This window comes from Amblyomma americanum, chromosome 4 (genome assembly GCF_052857255.1).
Source record: "Amblyomma americanum isolate KBUSLIRL-KWMA chromosome 4, ASM5285725v1, whole genome shotgun sequence".
Lineage (NCBI taxonomy): Eukaryota > Metazoa > Arthropoda > Arachnida > Ixodida > Ixodidae > Amblyomma > Amblyomma americanum.
The window spans coordinates 147,162,506-147,175,757 of NC_135500.1; positions in this window are offsets into that span (position 1 = coordinate 147,162,506).

Here is a 13,252-nt window from a genome sequence, read left to right on the forward strand (position 1 = left end):
AGAGTTGCCTCGGGGGTCCATGTCGGAGCACGATCTGTTCGACAAATGCTCTTGCAACCGTGTCTGCCTTCTGATCTGGGAGTGCTACCGCTTCCGCGTTTTTTGAAAGGTGATCGACAAATACTAAAATGTACTTGTTTCCGGAAGTGGTCGTGGGCAATGAGCCCATTATGTCCATACCTGTCCGCTCGAAGGGAGCCGAAACCTCAGGGAACGGCTGAATTGGAGCTGGTCTTCGTCCCTTGGGTGTTTTTCTTTCGAGACAGGAATGACACTTCGCACAGTAGTCTCTAACATCCTGTCGCATGCCACTCCAAAAGTACAAACGCTCCACACGCCTGCGTGTCTTCGCTACGCCAAAATGACCGGCGCATGGCTCATCGTGAAACGCGCGCAGAACCCTTTCTGTCCACGACCGAGGTATGACGACTCTCTCCCAAGCGGTTTTCTCTGGTCTCCCTTTCCTGGTTGGCCTCGTGCGCCGACACAGGGTGCCGTCTTTGCCAATGAAATAACCTAGCTGTTCGGGGTGAGACGGTGCGTCCTCTAAGCTTTCGATTATTCGCTTCAGGTCCGGATCTTTGCACTGCTCTGTGCGTAATTCGGCGGGGTCGACTACGGTGACAAACTCATCTATAGCTGCCACGGCAGCTGTGCGGCTGAGTGCATCAGCATTCAGATGCGTCTTTCCTGACTTGTGCTCAACTTCAAAGCAGTATTCCTGCAGGTGTAGATTCCATCTAGCGAGTCGCGAGCTAGGGTCCCTGACACTCATCACCCATTTCAGAGGATGGCAGTCTGTGACTAGCTTGAATTTGCGGCCGTAAAGGTAGCATCTGAAGTGCTTTACTGCCCAGACAACGGCGAAGCACTCCCTTTCCGTAGCTCCGTACTTTTGCTCTGTGGGGCTCAGCTGTCGGCTAGCGAAAGCAACGGGATGTTCTTTGCCCTCGATAACCTGAGATAGCACGGCACCCACTGCGAACTTTGACGCATCTGTGGCCATAACGAAGGGCAAATTAAAATCCGGGTGGCGCAACAGCGGTGCACTCATTAGCTTCCTTTTCAGGGCCCCAAAAGCATTCTCCGCGTTTTCGTCCCAGCGAAAGGCGACATTTTTGGCTGTTAAGGCGGTGAGCGGCTTAGCGAGCTTGGCGAACTCCTCTATGTGCCTTCGGTAGTAACCGATCAGGCCGAGAAACTGCCGGACCTGGCGGACGCTAGTCGGGGATGGAATATCCGAGACGCACCTTAGTTTCTCAGGGTCCGGTCGCACTCCGTCAGCTGAAACAACGTGCCCGAGGTATTTCACCTCGTTTTTGAGGAATTGGCACGTAGAGGGCTTCAGCTTGAGACCCGCTCCTCTTAGTCGCACCAAAACCTGCTCAATATTGCGCAAAAGGTTCTCAAAACTGTCACTGTATATGATAATGTCATCCATATACACGAAGCACAGCCTCCCCAGAAGACCTGCCAGGATAACATCAGCGGTTCTCTACCAGACAGCAGGGCTGTTGGCCAGACCCATCGGCATTCTTTTCCATTCATAGTGCCCTGAGGGCGTGTTGAATGCCGTTTTCTCGGCATCTGCCGGATCCATTGCTATCTGCCAGAATCCCGCCGCCATGTCCACTACCGTGAAGTACCTGGCAGAGCCCAGCTGAGAAAGCGTCTCCTGTATATTGGGGATGGGGTATGGATCGATGCGAGTTACGACATTTAGTTTGCGGTAGTCCACTACCAATCGATACGAGCCATCTGGCTTTTCCACCAATAGTGCTGGTGCTCCCCAGGGTGACTTTGAGTGTTCGACAATGCCGCGATCAATCAGGTCCTGCACCTGCCGCTCCATCTCCTCACGTTGGGAGTAAGGAATCCTGTACGCACGCTGGTAAACGGGCGATGAAGTGCCGGTTTCTATCCTGTGCTTTATAACGCCACAGCAGCCCAAATCCAGGTTGGACGCGGCGAATACCTCCGAGTAGTCGTTCAGCAAACCAGCCAGAGCCTCCCTCTCCCTGGATTTTACGTGAGAAAGATCGAACGACACCTTTGGAGCAGCCGAAGGACTAGCATGCTCTACAGTTGCGAGTACCGTATCGGTGGGCTCACGTTGCTCTATCGCAGAGGTGAAGAAAGCCAATGTTTTGTTCTTGGGAAGGCTCAGTGGCTGCTGGCTACAGTTAACCACCCGTAGGGGCACTCTGTGGGCGTCATTAACTGTCACGAGGCACGCGGCTGCCTTCAGGCCATTGCTGAGAGAGTCGACCGGCTCAAGCACTCCCACGGCGCCGCTCTCTACATCTGAAGGCACAAACGCGTACAAAATGTGCTCCGACCAAGGAAGGACGACCGCCTCATCGACCAGCCTGACGGCAACCCGCGAATAAATCTTCTCCAATGATCCCACTGTTTGACGGGTGTCAATATCGGTAATGCGAATCTCAGCCCCTCTCCTGTTCAAAAACGGAACTTTTGAGCCGCCCGAATTAACCTCTTCCTCAGAGAATGAGACTACTACCTTCCCTTTTCTCAAAAAATCCTGCCCTAATATACCTGACACTCCGTTTGGCAGAGACACCGTGTCCGGGCATACGTAGCAGGGGTGCTCCAATGCAATTCCGCCGAGAGAAAAGTGTAACCGGTAGAGTCCACTTATGCCAAGAGGATCCCCCGTTATGCCTACAAATTTGGTTGCCATACCACCCGACGCTTCCAACACCTCGCGGTCCCCCTTCCTTCGAAGCGTGTTAAAACTGCTCTCCTTAAGCAATGTCACCTTTGACCCCGTATCTATCAACAATTCCATACAACAACCATTTAACTTGCAACGCACAACAGGGCATGCCTCGTCGGCCACACAAACTACCACCACCTCATCATCTACTGCTCCCTCCCCACGCTCCTCAGGCTGGGGAGGACTAACTAGTTTTTGTCTCGGTATCTGGAGCCCCGCTGTAGGCTTGCTTAGGGCGTGTCTCGCCTGCTTCTCTTTGTGGCTCCCCACGGCGCACGTTTTGGCAGAACCTGGCGATGTGTCCGCGACCCTGGCAAGCGAAGCATACGATTTCTTCAAAATCTCGCATACCGCGCCTGTAGCTTTGTGGCGGTCTCCGGTTTCCAGCGAATGGGCGCTGTTGAGCGCGCGCTTCAACCTGGCATTCTACCTGCTGAGATAGCAGCTGTTCTAAGCGATCTAACCGCTCTGTCAAGAGAGCAACCTCAGGGTTGAGCACCGCTCTCTCTATGACGCGTACTCTCGCTGCGGCTGTCGTTAACGCCTCATTTTGTTCCTCATCCAATGCGGCCTCCACGGCTTGGTCGAAATTGCTCGGCTTGCGCGAGAGCACGAACCGGCGCACGGGGTCTTGCAGACCAGCCACGAACAAAGCGGTCATTTCCTCTTTAAGTATATCCTCCGCGTATTTCTTCTTAAGCTGGTCTCCTTCCTCCTCCCTGCTTAACGTATCGCGCGCTAAGCGCTGAAGCCGCGACGCAAACGTTCGCACGTCCTCCCCTACCATCTGTCCGGCGTCACGGAACCTCTGTACTCGCACGTGACGTTTTTCAGTGTCAAAATGCTCAAACGCGAGCTTCTTAAATTCCGCAAATGATTTTGTGGATTTTACTTTTTCGTCTCGCCATGCAAAATCATGAGCAGCTCCTGCCATCTTACACCTCGCCATTCCCAGCATTTGAGCATAGGACCATCCCCCCATTTTCCCAATCTCTTCTAGCATGGAAAAGAAATCGCAGATTGGAACCCCTGTCTTATCTCCCGTAAACGTCGGAATAACGCTTCCTAATGCCAGCATGCTTGCTCCGAGCGACGGCTGTGGAGTGGGAGCTCCCTCAGATACAGTCATTTTTTTTTAAGCCCTCCAGTGCCTCAAGCCTCTCAAGTGGGGGTAAAAGTCCCACAATCAGTCCCGTGATTCCCTTTTGATTACAATTTTGAAGTCATGAATGTCACAGCATTCAGAGGACATTTACTTTTGAGACCCCACTTCTGACACCAGTGTGATGACCCCCATAATGCGCAGGTCCACACGGGACGGAGAGGCAAAGAGACAGCGTATGGCTCAGTTTAAACAAACAGGTATATTCAATAATTACACATGATTAAGGTTATACATCAGAGGCTGGGGCGTCCGAGCTTACGTGCCGACGACTTCATGGGGGCGATGGAGTGGCTCCGGAGTTGGGCTCGAGCGGTTGCTGGCAGAAGCTGCACGCCGTCGGGCTTCGGCGCTGAAGGCACTCTTGGCGAACGATGTCGTCCTCAGCTCAGACTCGACTGCATCCGTTTACATGTGCTTTTAAGCAATTGATTGACAAAGGACTAAGGGCGGTCATTTCCAGTGGCCCGCCCAAAGCATCAATTCTCCAATCCAAAATAACATGCGAGATGGGGACCACCCCTTGGGTTGGGCTTAGCCTCGAACCCAGAGTCTGTTAACAATACAAACTAAATAAACAACAAAAACGCCGCCACTCTCTCTCAAGTGAGAGTATACACAGGCTCTCTCTTCGGAGCTAATTCACTAGCGCCTGTCTTTCCACATTCTTGGCGAGTACTGCCTGTCCGCCATGACAGGTGTCCGTCACGGCCCTTCTGGGAATGCGCTTTTGTTCACGAGGCACGGCGGGAAGCTGTGGGTGCCTTCCCGGCGATAGCCCACGTCGAAAGGGGAAGGAGGGAAAGAATGTTGTCTTCGCGGTAGCGCATAGCGTCGGCTGTGGTACGGCGCGCTCTGGCCCGCTGACAGCTCCCTTGTCCTGGAATGTGCCCGGAAATTGGGGAGGATAAAGCCTGTCTCCCCGGGGCGGCGGCTGGTCCGGTTGTTCTGGTCGTCACTCAAAGAGCATGGCTGGGTAATTGATGATGCCGCTGTCACGGGTCTCCGTGTACGCCGCGCCGTCGAACGTGGATCCTCGTAGCACACACGGAATGTCACAGCAGCATGCGAAAGCAGACGGCACGAACGATGCAGTTGTGTTGCATGAACTCATTCCTACGGCAACGCGCTTAGGTCATTACGTGAGCCTTATGATTGTAGTGAGTGTATCAAGACCACTCAACTTTTCTACGACCAGCTGCTGTGCCTGCGAGATGTAAGTCTTTGGGGTTTTGTATGCACTTATTGATCCTCAGATCTTACATTTATTAACTTGTTCACATAGGAACAGACAATTTACTTTAAAGTTGGGAAGCTGAAAGAGCGGCATGTGGAAAAGGAGGATTCAATACGTGCATTTTTGTACTCGTGGTCATGAGCTGTGCAGCGCATATCTGTCTTTTTAGTGCGCTAACACTTATAGTGGCCACAACATCAACACAATTGCCGCGACACAATAACGCAATAACAGCCTGATGTTAACACAACAGCACTGATGTTGTGTTAACATAGCGTGAATAACGTCAGACCGTCAATAACAACAACTGAGATTTATGCTATTGTAGTCAACAAAATAACAATTATCGCGAACAATTTGATGTATAACGAAAAATACTAAGTTCATGGCACGAGCCTTTAAATAATAACATATGATGAGCCTATAAAAAATTATCCGAGACATCCCAAGCAGAAGCTAACGAAGTGTTTCTCCAGCTTCTCACTTATACTGGGGTTTTTCCATGATACGTCTGTCAGCTACCCACTCTGCATGACGGTGAGTCTTGTTTGTTGTCTACAGAAAATGGTTGACATTTTATTTGGTAATGTGCCGAAATTGCAGCACATGAAACATAATTTTTGTTTCCAAGTTCACTTTTCAGTGTACACCTTTACCCGAAGTTCTTCTTTTCTCATACTGCATGATGACTGCAGAAAACATCGCAACCAGAGCATTTATTGTCGACTTAGAAAAAATTATTTGTGGTAAGCGCATACTTTGGGCCTAGCCACAGTCAAGTGTTTGTGGCGGCCTTTCACAGGAAAGAGATGTTGACATTAAAAAAAGAGAACAGAACTGATGGCAAATAGTTTGCTCATTCGCAAAATAAAAAAAAAATGTTATTAGTTTAACGTAGCTAAACCGAGTAGACGTGCGAAAGCAGCTGTTCATTCTTCAGCTATAGGGGGCAGTTAAGCTCCCCTTTGCGGCTATGACGTGATATCTCAAGAGGGTTAATGCCCATATGTGAACAATTGGTCATTCGCCACTTAGCATTCATAGCTGCCGGCGAATCCTCATACAACTACCAGCGCATTGGCGCAGCGGTTAAGAGACTCGCCACGGCACTTGCAGGCGGCTGTTTCAATCACGGCCACTGGTAAAGATTGTGTGGCCTATGTTTCACTTCCCGAGCAACCTCTCGCAACCCGAGCAACCTCCGAACTCATCCGAGTGTCTCGGGTAGGTTGGGATAGTAACTCGGGTCGGGTTGCTAGGCAACGACACAATGTCGTACGTACGTACGAGCGGTGACAAAATTCTTGGTCGGTGTTGGTGAGCGTATGAGTGCCTTCAGACTAAAATAAAAAACTAATGCCTTTGTGTCTTTCACTGAGAACGAGGTTTATGCAAACACTTCTTTTTTTGGAACAACAACGTTTGTCGGTAGCCGAATCCACCCGGAACGAGCCGGTTGGCTTAAACTCTGTCCCATTCGGGCAACCAAACGGTGGGAACATGTATGTGGATGTTATCGGGCAGAGGGTTCGTTTAAAGTGTCTAAAGCACATTCTACGCATGTTAGACCCATCACATCTCTTTGGGGCTGTGTACTTCCGGCACTATGTGGTGTGTGAGAGGCTTTCGAAACGCTTGGTGCGTCTTCACGACCAGGCGCTCCAACCAATGCCTGCAATGATTCCACGATGCGAGAAGTGGAGAGGTGCATGCAGGAAAGATGTGGCCACGCCTCTCCCTTCCCCCGCACCTCCCACTCCTTTTTCCTCTAGAGCGTACCCTACCTTAAGACGATGAAGGCTAGCGAAAGGCACGTGGAGACGTGGTCTCGTGATCACTAAATGGGGCCATGCGTGGGTCGTTGTTTGTAAAACGTGCGTAATATAGCTAATATGTAAAATCCATTGCTCAAGAGAAGCGTTGCTACCTCCCACGGCTTCTGAAGCACTCAATGCGGTATAGCTCACATGTTAAAAAAAATATTTTGCTGATAAGTGGACATTTGTATAATCAACGGTGACATTGTACGCATTTTTTGTCCTGAGTTAGGAACGAAAAGAAATCGTTTCTGCACAGATCAAAAAAGCTCATTGTCAAAAAAAGCGCTTCAAAGGAGAGAAGAGATGCACAAACGAGCGCTGTACGTCTCTTCTCCACGTCTATGTCTTCTTCGCTCTGTTTTGAGAATGGTATGCCGCCAACTCACCCAAGCTCCTACAATGGCGCGAAAGCTCTTTCAGATGGCATTATCATCCTGGATATGTGAAAGACCAATGCTCCAAAAATAGAACAAGAAAAAAAGAATATGCGCAGCCATTTTAGATGTGGCTACATATTTTACGGTTTTTTTAGGAAGCACACTAGATTTATAAGAAGGAATTTTCGTCTTTGAAGCGTTGCTTTATAATGCAGTCTTTCAAAGGTTGATTGGACTGGCAAAGTATCCTAATTTACTACAGTAGCGCCGTTCACAAAGGCAGACGAGTAAGAGCTGTGGCCCCCCGCAAGCTAAATGTGCGTGCCCAGCTTCTATAGAGGTAAGGGTGTCTATCTGCCTCCTTGATAGCAACGCTAAAGATTTGAAAGCAATCGTGGAGTGTTTTATGTGTTCGTTTTTGGAAAATTCTCTGTGCAACATCTTATGTTCACTCCTGCACATTGCGAGGATGATTCTCCCAATCGGAAGCAGGTATCAATCGAAACGCGGCAATAATATTGATTGATGAAGGAAACTCCCACATTGGAACTGAACATAAATCTACCTCTGGGAAGGGCACTTTCACAAGAGTTCGAGGCAAGGATTTAAACGAAGGTTAGTAGTGTCTTGATCGCGTGCTAGCCCCATGTCTTGTAACTAGCTTCACAAACGAAATTCTTGACGTTAATACAGCTGGAACCTTTCTCAAACTGTGATCTCGCAAACTGTACCATTAATACGATGCAGTGAAGTGTGCGCGATTACTTATTTATTATTTATTTATTATTTATTTATTTATTCAAGTTACTCACAGGCTCCTTTACATTGGAGCATTGTGTGAGTGGGGCAGTACATAGAAGTTAGAGAACAGCGCAAAAAAAAAACACAAAATAAGGGCAGAAAATAAGGACAGAAGAAAAACTTTATACAATAGTTAGCAAGAGGCACTCAGAAGAATACAAATAAAGTAATACAATACACAATAATTACGTGTTTCAAAATGTGGCAACATGGAAATGGAACACGATTTGACAGAGAGGCTAAAAAGTGCACAAGTTAGTTCACTCTAAGCAGCAATAAAACATTTTTCGCAAGAATACACAGAACTGAGACAACTAGGCGAAGATTGCGGTTATTTTATCACGAAATGTAGCAGGATTTCTGGTATTAGTAGCATCGTCAGGAAGGCTGTTCCAATAGTTTATGGCACGTGGGAGAGCAGACATGTTGAATGCTTTTGTATGACCAAAAATACGCGTAAAGCTGCTATGATTATGGAGGCGATGAGATGTGCGACATGGCCGTGACAAAGGTAATGTGTGACTGTGAAGACTGAAAATCATTTTATGAAATAAGCAAAGAAGGGCTACGATACGACTTCTAGATGTCTTCTACATTGAAAGCACTGCTATTCCTTCGTTTTATACCGCGCAGACACCTACCAACGTTTTTTTCTTATGGCTACTAAGCAACCTATTTTTTTCATGAAGTTCAAGAGATTTCATTTTATGGCGCTCTTTTCTATTTATACTCCTTTAAAATTATTTCAACACGTATTTATTTTTTTATTTGGGACGCTAAATGTGCCGCACGGCATAAAAGGTGATGTCATTAACGAACGTCATAATACGTTACAAAAAGGCATGAAGTCCGGTTATGTATAAAAAGTCACATAATCTGCGGGCGTAAATGTTTTTCGTTCGCCACAAGTGGAAATCGGAGTCATTGTTTGAGGACAGGCCTGCCTCTTGAAGAACGCGAGCGCGCACCAATGAAGTTTCTGGGCATGTTCACAATAGGTGGTGGGCAGTGGTGTAAGAAGCGGGTGCTTCGCAGTGAGGGCATTTTTCCTGCGCAGGAATCTTCTCACTTTTCCACTGGTGGCGAACTGCAGGTGTAAGGGCCACTCCAACCAGCAGCCGCCTCAGAGAGACCTCCTCCACCCTTGATAGGTTGGGGGGAAGGGGGAAGGTACCCAGGGGAATAAGAGCACGAGTACGTTGCCTGAGCGAGGCTGAAGATGTTAAATGTGCCAGAAGTGGATCTGGTGGCAAAGAGGCAGGAGTAGTTTGTGGAACGTCCGTTAAGCGAGATATCATGTCAGGTGCGATGCTATCGACATCTGTGCGGGTTTGAACCCAGTGGATGAGTATAGGCACCGGGTATGATTTACAAGCAGCATGTATGACCTGGAAAACCTGAAGGGTACCACCGACTTTCTTTAGATGCTTCAGAGCTTTTTGTGAATGAGTAAATAGGTGCACCTGGTTATAAGGAGGGTCGTCAGGTAAAGCTGCTATGGCATTTAAAATCGCTTGCAGCTCCAAGGGAGAAGATGATGAAGTGTCAGTACAGTAGGTTTGGCGGCTTTAGAGATGAGGGTGTTTCGGGCTTATAAAAGCATTTGATCCCCCGTTGAGGTTATGGCGACATCTGTGTAAAGAATACAGGCATCATGTTGCGTAGAAAAAGCTGGTGGTAACGGCGGAGAAGAGAGCTCTGACTTCTTATGACGAGCAGGCTTGTTTGACGTAATGTAACAGTAGTCCATGGAGGTAGTTGAGGCTCGAACATCAGACGAAGAAACACTTTCCGTACTTGATTGGATTGTCGCTGGCTAACTAAATCTTCCAGTGTGTTTAGCTGCGCACACCCCTGCAGCAGACAAATAGGCGTTGCTCGGGGTAGGCCAGTAATGACTCGCATGGCTTCGTGGTTGAGTGCTTCAAGTGTTGACCCCTGTCGTTTCGTAAGTTGTTGAAACTGAGCCTGACATATTAGCCGAGGTTGAAAGACATCACGAACAAGTCGACGAGCTGTATCTGTGCGGGCACCTCCAGAGCGATTGGCTATTCCGCGGATGAGGCCAAGTGTGTTTATAGCACTCTTGCGCATAGCTGACAGCCAAGCCGTGCCTTTGCTTGAAGCATGAACGTGCAGGCCCAAAACATTGGTATATTCCACTTCAGGAAGTGGTGCATTGCATATAGTGAGCACGAACGGAGTGGCTTTGAAATTGCGGCGGCCAGCTTTATGGCCCACATGGATATAACAGGATTTGGAGAGGTTGAGGGAGAGGCCAGTGTTTGCAAGAAACTTGTGAAGAAGATTGAAGGCATTTTGCAGGGAGTCTTGCTGCACCTGAGCTGAGTGGTTTCTGGACCGGAGAGTGATGTCGTCTGCATATGCTAGAACTTGAACATTTGGAAGGGTGGAAATACTGTGTATCAGAGGAATGAATGCCAAGTTAAATAGAGTTAGGGCTAAAACTGAGCCCTGCGGTACTCCGCGATTAGAAATGAAGCGGCCTGTGGGTTTACTATTAACGCAGATAGCACATATCCGTTGTGAAAGAAAAGCATGAATTGCTCGACATAGCTGCAAGGGTATGCCAAGTAATGACATAGTGTTGAGAATGGCATCGTGGACAATGTTGTCGTAGGCCTTCGTGATATCTGTTGCTACGACTGTGCGAACGAGACGGCTGTAAGGTGAGCGACGTATCACGTCATTGGCAAAGCGGTCAAGACCATCGTTAGCTCCGTATCTTGGTCGGAAACCAATTTGGGAAGACGAATGTTTCTGATGATGGTTGAGCCACGAGGAGAGTCGAGTGGAAAACAGTTTTTCATACAGCTTACAAATAGTTGGGGTAAGAGAAGTCGGTCGTAGGGCCCCAAGAGTTGTGAGTGATTTTCCAGGCTTTGGTATTGGAACTACCACTGACTGTTTCCAATCGTGTGGCATTTCACTGGATGCCCAGATTTCGTTAAAAATTCTGAGCAGTGAAGTCAATGCTTCACCGTCCAGATTCCGGAATAGGGCATAAGGTACACCGTCATGGCCAGGTGCAGTGTTAGGGCGGATGTCTTCAATGGCGGATATAAGCTCAGCCATGGTGAAAGGGCATGTGATCTTACCCTCTGGCTCATATTTGGGACTGACTGAAACAGGTGTAGGTGAGCAGTCATAATTCGGAAAGAACTGAAGGACAGCTTACGAAGCGAATTCATCTGGAGAAAGACGAAGGGCAAGGCGAATGCTCTCGGCGTAATCTTTGACGGATGGCTTGCGTTCCATGGAATGAAACACACGCCAGAAGTGGCGATTGTCGACAGGGGTACTGAGTTGAGAACACCACTCTATCAAACGCTTGTGCAGAAGGCGTTTAGAATACCGACTGGCTTTAGCGGTGACTATGAAATTCCGTTCGTGCATTTTGATCTGACAGATGCTGAGTGACGTATACGCCCAGGTGCTTGCGCCTTGCCCAAAGATTAAGGAGGTGAAAGTCAGGATTTGGTTGGTCTTCGTTGACAGTGAAAGAAATTGTGTTCTGAGTTAAGACAAGCATGAATGTCGAAATGGCTGAGGCAGGAGTTACTGAGACGAGGCGACCATCCGTGCGAAGACTGTCCGAACAAGTGACATAGATCCTGCGGAGAATTTTACGTAATGTACTTAAGGCAAAGTCAGTTAGCATGGAGGAGTGATCACTGTGCCAGGTGTCTGCTTTGCAAGATCAGTGAGGATTGCCGGGACCCAGCCACCGCGTAAGGTCTGGAGTTGATGGAGGAGCACGCCGGCGGGTATAATTAGAGGAGTTGTTGAGAAGTGTAAACGACTGGTCGAAAAACGTGTCGTAAATCTGATCTCCACGTTTAGAGTCATGAGTGTATTCCCAGGCTGTATGTGGCCCATTAAAATCTCCTCCAACTAGTATGGGTACACCTGGGTAAGAGGTGCGCAGATGTGTAAGCCATCCAAAGTTGAGTACAAAGGTTTGGGGCCGACTATAAAAGAGACCAATATTACTGGGGTGCGTTGCGGCTAAGTGAGAATGGTTATTGCACCAACGAGATAGGTCGACGGTAGAATGTGGTGTCGAACAATGAATATATATAGCTGCTTTATCAGGAGCAAGATCACTGCGGCGGTCGTGTATTGATGGATTGTGATGTACACCATAACCAGAGCGAGGAAGGATGGCATTATTCTCCTGGAGAAGGAAAACCCAGGCAGAGAGTTTGGCTTCTTGAATACGCAGCTTCAAATCAGGAATATATATTAGTAAGACGTCGACAGTTTCATTGCACGACACAGGAAGTAGCGTAAGTACCCATTCGCTTGCAAAACAGATGCAATCATCTGAGGGAGTTGCTGCAATAGGATAATAAGGGATGACATTGAAGATGTTTTTACAGATTGCTCTGATTGTTCATATTTTGATCCTGAATGATTGTGCACATTAAATGAGGCACTTGGCAAACAGGCTGAACTGGCGGTCAATGTGGACACTGTAGCAAGAGAGAGCGACGTCGGCAAAGCTAATCAAGTTGTTGGAGAACGTTGGCGATCGCGTCATCGATTGCAGAGATCTCATCAGGCATAGAGGAGATTATCGGATGAAATTCATCTTCTTTTTGAGTTGGGTGCGGGAACCTGTCTTTAAAACAGAGGCATAGGAAGTGCGGATACTAGAAAGTGAAGGCAAAGATGCTGGCAGTTTTTTAGTGTCATCCTCATCTGTGTCTGTCGACAGAGCAGCAAAGCGGTTGGAGATCTTGATTCCAGCCTGAGTAGGCGCAGCCACCAGACGACGCTTCTTTCGAGGGCATTTAGAATAAGTGAGGTCGAGGTCTTTTCTCTTACAAAATTAGCACCTGAATGATTGAAGACCCTCTGCTGGTGGTTTGGGCAGAGTGTCTTGGGATGCAGGGCACAACTTTTTGATGTGAAATTTTCGCAGGCGCCGATAGCAGAAGACTGGTGCAGGACGGAAAGGTTTCGGACGAACGATTAGTCCATTGTAGAAAAATCGGGTAGAAAGTTCTAACGGCCCCACAAGCAGGAGAATAAATGTGCCTCGGTTGCCTAGTCGGCGAGCATTAAGCACTGAGTGAGATTCCCCCGCCGCGG